General features: G+C 39.9%; 1 pseudogene; it reads left to right on the forward strand.

Annotated features, from left to right (window-relative positions):
* The first annotated feature begins 7,166 nt into the window (after nucleotides 1-7,166).
* On the forward strand, nucleotides 7,167-7,601 carry LOC105528122 (annotated as a pseudogene).
* Nucleotides 7,602-8,847: the final 1,246 nt, after the last annotated feature.

Raw genomic sequence — 8,847 nt, forward strand, 5'->3', positions numbered from 1 at the left:
ACTAATGTATTCATTCATTTATTTATCCAAAAGTATTTGTTGGGTACCTACTATATGCTACACAATGTTTCTAGTCACCTGACAGATGGAGAAACTGAGGCATAGAAGTCTAGTGACTTGCCTAAGGTTTAGTGGCAGAAGATGATAAGAACTCAGGTGATATGGTTTGACTTGGTGTTCCCACCCAAACCTCTTGTTGAATTATAATTTTCAGGGTTGGGGAGAGGCCTGGTGGGAGGTGATTGGAACTTGGAGGTGGATTTCCCCCTTGCTCTTCTCATGATAGTGAGTTCTCCATGAGATCTGGTTGATTAAAAGTATGTAGCACAGGCTGGGTGTGGGGGATCACACCTGTAATCCCAGCACTTTGGGAGGCCAAGGCAGGTGGATCACGAGGTCGAGATTGAGACCATCCTGGCCAACATGGTGAAACCCCGTCTGTACTAAAAATACAAAAATTAGCTGGGCATGGTGGCACGCACCTATAGTCCCAGCTACTCAGGAGTCTGAGGCAGGAGAATCGCTTGAACCCAGGAGGCAGAGGTTGCAGGGAGCTGATATCACACCACTGCACTCCAGCCTGGCGACAGAGTAAGACTCCATCTCAAAAAAAAAAAAAAAAAGTGTGTAGCACTTCCACCTTTGCTCTCTCCTGCTCTGCCATGGTGAAACATGTCTGCTTCCCCCAGTTCCCCTGGGGCACTGCCTAGTGGATCTGTGAGAAGTGGGTCACCATCCTTCAGACCCCAGAATTGTAGAACCACTGACAAATTTCACTGTGCTTTTGGAAAACCTGCAGGCACTCAACACCAGCCCATGAGAGCAGCTGCAGTGGCTGTACCCTGCAGAGCCACAGAGCCAGAGCTGCCCAAGTCTCTGGGAGCCTATCCTCTGCATCAGCGCACCCTTGATGTGAGACATGGAGTCATAGGAGATTATTTTGGAGCTTTAAGATTCAATGACTGCCCTGCTGGGTTTTGGACTTGCATGGGGCCTGTAAGCACTCTGTTTTAGCCAATTTCTTTATTTTGAAATGGGAGCATTTAACCAATGCCTGCACTCCCATTGTATCTTGGAAGTAACTAACTTGGTTTTGATTTTACAGCCTCATGGGCAGGAGAGACGTGCCTTGTCTCTGATGAGACTATGGACTTGGACTTTTGGGTTAATGCTGGAATGAGTTAAGACTTCGGAGGACTGTTGGAAGGGCATGAGTGTGTTTTGAAATGTAAGAATGACATGAGATTTGGGAGGGGCAGAATGATATGGTTTGGCTCTTTGTCTCATGATAGTGAGTTCTCACAAAATCTGGTTGTTTGAAAGTGTGTGGCACTTCTCCCTTTGCTCTCTCTGTCTCTCCTTCTCTGCCATGGTAAAATGTGCTTGCTTTCCCTTTGCATTCCACCATGATTATAAGTTTCCTGAGGCCTCCCAGCCACACTTCCTGTTCAGCCTGCAGAACTGTGAGTAAATTAAACCTCTTTTCTTCATAAATTTACTCAGTCTCTGGTAGTTCTTTATAGCAGTGTGAGAGGGACTAATATACCAGGTGTCCAACCACTGTCATTGAGCATTTGAGCAGCAGTTGTGTGCCAGGCTTTGGGGGCACAGAGGTGAATGGTATTACTGCCCTGAAATAATTTAGGGTCCAGTGGGGGACTTTTACTGGTAAGACACATTTACACAGAGCTGGTAATTGTGATAAGTACCACAATACTATAGGAAATAGCCATGGAAGCTCCAAACATAGTCACTCCCAGCTGGGATGGTCAAGGATGGAGGCATGTGCTAAAAGACAAGTTAAGGAAAGGACTGAGAATTGACTTGACAGGACGAAAATCTTTGCTAAGTTTGACAAGAGCAGGTCAACTAAAAATGGGACCTCTCTGGTTGAAGTCAGATTGGGATGTGACTGGGTTCTGCTAGTGGCAGTGGGAAGGGGTAGCTGGAGCCAACTGACTACTATCTGCTCCACACACACACACACACACACCCCTCTTAACTCAGAGGTGGCCCTCAAGGCCACTTTCCAGTAATGTGACCAGTCCATGAATGGAGTCCTCCACAGAGCCCCTCTTGACTCAGCCACACTAGAGTTACATTGTGATATGGAAGGTGCTTTCTGAGCCCCACATTTTTCAGGTTTAGGTTTCATGTGTGTGTATTCCAAGACAATTCACCCCCAAGGGTCAGAATGATGACGTGCCACTCCCTTGTTCTCAGTGCACTCAATGGACTTGTTGATGAAAACAGTTAAACTCTGTAAAATATTTGAAGAGATTTATTCTGAGTCAAATATGAGTGACCAATGGCCCATGACATAGCCCTCGAGATATCCTAAGAACACGTGTCCAGGGTGTTGAGTCAGAGCCTAGTTTTACACATTTTACAGAGACACAAGACATCAATCAAATATATGTAAGATTTACATTGATTTGTTCTGGAATGGTGAGACAATTCAAAGTGTGAGGGGACTTCCAGGTCATAGGTAGACTTAAAATTGGCAATTGGTTGAAAGTGTTATTTTCAATAAAAAGGACTGTCTAGGTTAAGATAAGGGGTTGTAAAGACCAAGGTTTTATCATGCAGATGAAGCCTCCAAGTAGCAGGCTTCAGAGAGAATAGATTCTAAATGTTTCTTATCAGACTTAAGGCCTGTGTTGATGTTAATGCTGGTTGGCTTTTCCTAAATTCCAAAAGGGAGGAGGGTATAATGAGGCATGTTTGACTCCCCCTTTCCCATCATGGCCTGAACAAGTTTTGCAGGTTAACTTTTGAATGCCCTTGGCTGAGAGGAGGGGTCCATTCAGATGGTTGGGGGGGCCTTAGAATTTAGAATTTTTTATTTACAGGTTTTGATAAATACACTTAAATTTTCCTATTACTGACATTATCTTATTTAGAGAGGCAGTGAGATGTGGTGGTAAAAGGCATAGCCTCTGGAGCCAGATTGCCTGAACTCAAATGCCAGATCTCCCACTTACACACTTTGGTTTTTTGTTTGTTTGTTTTTGTTTTCATTTTGTTTTATTTTGATTGAGATTCTGTCCTCTAGGCTGGAGTGCGGTGGCACCATCTTGGCTTACTGTAGCCTTGCTTCCCAGGCTTAAGTGATTCTCTTGCCTCAGCCTGCTGAGTAGCTGGGACTACAGGCATGTACCACCATGCCTGGCTAATTTTCGTTTGTTTGTTTTGTTTTTGTGGCGATGGGGTTTCACCATGTTGCGAGGGCTCCACTTACACATTTTGAATTTATGGAAGCTCCTTAATTTCTCTGAGTCTCACTTTCCTCACCTATAATATGGGGTTAATGATCTTACCATTACAATGGGTTTTGTCTTGCGCCTTAAGTGAATTCATATACATAACACCTCAGAACAGTTCCTGGCAGCTAGAAAAACGCTCAAAATGTATTCATTACTATTTATTCTTAGATTATCTACATTCAGGTAGCAGATAACTAGCTCATTGGCTCCTTGAGGGCAAATGCAAGTTGTTTCCAAGATGTGTTACAAATTCCAGAGATACACCGTTAATTTAAGAGTAACTTTCCAGAGAATAGAAGGGTGAGTGGCTTGAGGCTGCAGTGGAGAGAAGAAACACTATATCAAATGTACATTGAATATAAGTTGCTTCTCCGGAAATACTAAAATGAGAAAATGTGGATTTATAATTGAGGAAATGCAGTACATAAACGTTTAAGCACCTTGTCTTCACCTTTCCCAGCTGGGGCATATCTGCAGCTGGAGGCTCGGATAGGATGTCAGAGGGCCTTCCAGAGAATAGAAACATGATCCCACTATTTTGGGAGGTGAGAGAGTAGAAAAAAAATTTTTAGATACGATTTACATACAGTCAAATGCCCAAGTCTTATGTGTACAGCATAAGCCCATATTGAAAATCATATATGCTCCTTTTTCGATATTTTAAACAAGTCTGGGTCTGAATACAGCTGTATTGAAATCTGGAGTAAATGTGTCTACATGTAACATTTATTATGGGGAAAAAAAATCTCTTACTCAATATCAAAACAGTTTCAGGGCTTAGAAGGAAAGATAGCTTATATTTAACGAACAGCTTTTATGTGCCAGGTATTTTCCATATATATAATATATAATATGTATAATATATACAATATATAATATGTATAATATATACAATATATAATATGTATAATATGTTATATACTATATATGTATAATATATTATATATAATATGTATATGATATATAATATGTATATAACCATGTAAATATAAAATATGTGTATATTATATTTATAATTATATATAATATATAATATGTATATATATTATATATTTGAGATGAAATATCACTCTGTTGCCCAGGCTGGACTGCAGTGTCATGATTTTGGCTCACTGCAACCTCCACCTCCCAGGTTCAAGTGGTTCCCCTGCCTCGGCCTCCTGAGTAGCTGGGACTATAGGCGTGCGCCACCACACCCAACTAATTTTTGTATTTTTAGTAGAGATGAGTTTCACCATGTTGGCTAGGCTGGTCTCAAACTCCTGACCTCATGATCTGCCTGCCTCGGCCTCCCAAAGTGCTGGGATTACAGGCCACTGCACCCAGCCCCATATATTTCTTTTTTCTTTCAAGACCTGCCACAACCCTGTAAGTTACTTAACACCTCCATTTTACAGATGAGAAAATCAATTTATATAATTTTCCCCAAAGTGACAGACTATTTTGTGGTTCCAAGTTGAGCCTAGAACCATCCTTCTTCAAATAATATGTTCTTTTTCTCTACTTTAATTACAATTTACTTAAATTAAACTCATTGCTTATCTTAGAGACAATCTAATTTCTTACAATACATTAAGAATAAATTGAGAATCTCCTTTCTGCCCAGAACTATACTAGGTTATAGGGAAGAAGACAACTGAGATAAAATTTGGGTGCCATTTTTAAATTGCTCAATTTGGAATGCGTTCTGATGAGATTAGCCAGAAAGGTAAGTCATGTTTGATTTGTCTAATCATCTTTGGACTAAGCAGGAAGTATTTACAGAATAAAATGTCGTGAAGAAGCATAGCAGAAACTAGCGACTGTTGATTTAGACATAGAAGGAAGGAGATAGAAAAGAGAAGAGAATAGAATAGAAGAGAGAATATTGTTTCCCAACACTGGCCCTACAAATTGGCAGAGTCCATATCTGCACAGATCCTGCAAATTGGCAGAGTCTATGTCTACCCAGATGGCACAGAAAATATATTTGTCACCCCCACTTCCACTGCTACTCAGAGGAATGACAAGGAATGATTCCTTTGCAGCTGGAAGGCTATGGGGCCTTCATTGACCTATCTTATCAAATTTTGAATACTTCTAGGAGGGATGGATAACTTTACCTATCTTATCCAATAACTGCTCAGGTACTAATTATTACATTAATTAATAGCAAAGGCATGTCAAGGCCATGGAGGAATGGGTCACAGAAGAGGGAGGGAGGCCAGTGAGACTGAACTTTGATCTTATCTTCTGGGACCTGAACTTCTAGTATGATTTTCTAGAAAATACATCTCTCCTATGGCCTCTCAGTTTTGATATTCAGGAATACACCCCTCACTACACACACACACACACACACACTCCCCAGGACAGCTTCCTTAATAAAATTGTTTATTTCTGTTAGAAGTTTTACAGAGGCACTTTACATTTGACTCTTCTTTGTATATGTATCTGGGAATCTAGGACTTCATTAATGAGGAGTCTTCTTGACTTAGCCCCATTTTAATTTTTGTTTTATGGAAAGCATATTTAAAAAAAAAGTAGAAAAATGGAGAATTGGGTGCCTCAGTCTTATAGACAGCCAATCTCTTGGGGAGTGTTCAAAACTTGAGTATCTAGAACTTCAAGTGAGAGGAAGTGTGGACTGGGCAGATAGGACCCTGTGTGAAAGCGAAGTCTTGGATACATGGCCCAATGTGCTAAAGAGAAAGGAAAGGGACACTTGAAAATGTAGTTACACAAGGGAGAAGGCCATGTGACGACAAAGGCAAAAAGTGGAGCCATGTGCCTACAGGCCAAGAAATGCCAAGGATTACCTGCAGTTGCCAGAAGCTAGGAGAGGCATGGAATGGATTTTCCCTCAAAGTTTTCAGAAGGAACTAATCCTGCCAACACCTTGATTTCAGACTTCTGGATTCCAGAACTATCAGAAAAGAAATTCCTGTTGTTTTAAGCCACCAAGTGTTTGTACTGGAACACTACTTAGAGGGGTTAATGAGGTTTTGCTATTACTGCACTCCTTGAGTAGAAAGGAGGCCAAAAACTGGGATAAAGGGATTCTAATCCCTATAGAGAGTGATAGAGGGAATAAGGATCTATCCCAGACCGTGAAGAGGAAGTCTATTGGCTGCTTTTGTACCACATGATCCTATTCCTCCTGGATTTCAGCTACTGGATAATATTTGGACAACAGACCCAAGGAGACTTAGAAGAGTTAACAAGTAGGTCAAGCATACACATAGTGCACTAGCAGAATCAAAGACAAACATACCCCCAAAATCTTTTTGAAATCTTTTGATATTTGATATTTCAAAAAAGAAATAAAATAGTAGTCATGACAAAAATCAGAAGTTTTCTTGAATTATTTATATATGTCGTATATGCATGAATATGAGTGCCCTAATATGAGGTCATTCCCTACTCTCCCATTGAGAAAGTCAAGAAGAAAGTTTTGTTTGCCAATGTGAGTGATAAACTTTTAGGTATGTATGTAGATGAAATAATTAAATGCATGCATATTGTATCTAATTCATTAAGTAGTTATATTTACATATTATAAATTATATATAAAATATATCAATTTAGAAGTATGTTCCTCTTTCTCATAGATCACAAAACACTCTTGTTCAAACTCTTCAAAAGTATCTCTGACATCAGGCCCCGCTCCTTGGCCACCCGGCGTGGGCGGTGCCACCCCTCCCCAGCGCCGCCCCGCATGCAGCTCACAGGCTCCCTCAGACTTCGGTTGTGGCTGGAGCTGGAGTGGCACAGGGCCTGAGACACTGCAGACCTGAGACCCCATAGCAGCTCGGAGGCGGTGAATAAAGTAGCCTCCAATAAAACTCTATGGCAAAAAATGGGAAAGAAACAGATGGAAAGAATGAAAAACTTGAAGGGGCAGAGCCTGTATAACTTGTGATGGAAAAAGTACTAGATCTAGATCAACGTGTAGTGAATGGGAAAGTGGAATATTTTCTGAAGTGGAAGGTATTTACAGATGCTGACAATACTTGGGAACCTGAAGAAAATTTACATTGTGTAGAGTTGATTGAAGCCTTTCTTAATTCTCAAAAAGCTGGCAAAGAAGATGGTACAAAAAGAAAATCTTTATCTGACAGTGAATCTGATGACAGCAAATCAAAGAAGAAAAGAAACACTGCCGACAAACCAAGAGGATTTGCCAGAGGTCCTGATCCTGAAAGAATAATTGGTGCCACAGACGGCAGTGGGGAATTGATGTTTCTCATGAAATGGAAAGATTCAGATGAGGCAGACTCGGTGCTGGCCTCAAAAGAGGCGAATATGAAATGTCCTCAAATTGTAGCTGCTTTTTATGAAGATAGACTAACTTGACAAGCTTGTCCAGAAGATGAAGCTCAATAATTGTTCACATTTTTATGTATATATATGTGTGTGTCTATGTATATACATATATGGATTCTCATGTGTGTGGGTGTATATACACGTGTGTGTATATATATATGTATATATACACACACACACATAAATACACATGTATATACACACACACATAAATATATATATATCATTTGGGTCTTGGTTTTTTATTTACTAGTGTGACAAAATAACTACATTCTAATGGAAATCCAGTTTGATATGTTCATTTTGAAAGTAGCGTTGGAAGAGTTGTTGGTTTTTTGTTTTTTGTTTTTGTTTTTTTCATCCGTAGCACTGGTTACTTTGAACAAATAAATAAAAGTTTCCTGTAGTTGCTTCCTTTATCAGAAGAGAACATTTGATACCATGGTATATCGTTTCCTCCGCATTAAAGGACAGCTTTTCTAAATGTTGAGGGTTATGTCCATAGTCATTACTCAATCAGAACTTGTGTTGTCATAAGCCTAAGGACCATTCCAGGTTTTTTGTTTGTGTGTGTGTGTGTATACATAAAATGCACATGTAAATTCTTAAACATTCACCAAAATGAAAAATCACAGGTAAACCCATGTTTCTGAGATGCCATTATTCTGAGCAAAATAAGAGATAATCACTTCAAGTTATACTGAAAATTTTCCTGAAGTCATAAACTTCAAGTGAAATAAGTGATTCTAATTAATAGGACAATTTAAATTGGATAATTTTAAAGCATCTATATCTATAAATTCAGTGGTTTGCTTGCAAAATTCCTAAAAGGAAAAATTTTATCACTGCCATCACAGGAGGTTTCCCCATCCAGATGAGGAAACGAGACAAATGCCAGTGTGTTTTAATTAGCTAAACACAACTAAGTTAAGTGAACATTTAAAAATGTCTCTATTGGGACATTCCTTAACAAAATGTTGAAATCCCTGTTGCTACCTTGACTAAAAGGTCATGATTCATGAAATATCTAAGATTTGGCTTATAGAAACCTAATCAGATGGTTAGAGATGTTGGCAGTTTAGGACCTTCTGCCATAAATGTGTAAATAACGGTTTGTAATCCAACCTATTGGCCTGCATGGGTTTTCTTTTTTTTTGGTTTGTTTGTTTTTGAGACAGAGTCTCGCTCTCTTGCCAGGCTGGAGTAGTGGTATGATCTCAGCTCACTGCAACCTCTTCCTCCCGGGTTCAAGTGATTCTCCTGTCTCGGCCTCCCA

Source organism: Mandrillus leucophaeus, unplaced genomic scaffold (genome assembly GCF_000951045.1).
Source record: "Mandrillus leucophaeus isolate KB7577 unplaced genomic scaffold, Mleu.le_1.0 Scaffold700, whole genome shotgun sequence".
NCBI lineage: Eukaryota > Metazoa > Chordata > Mammalia > Primates > Cercopithecidae > Mandrillus > Mandrillus leucophaeus.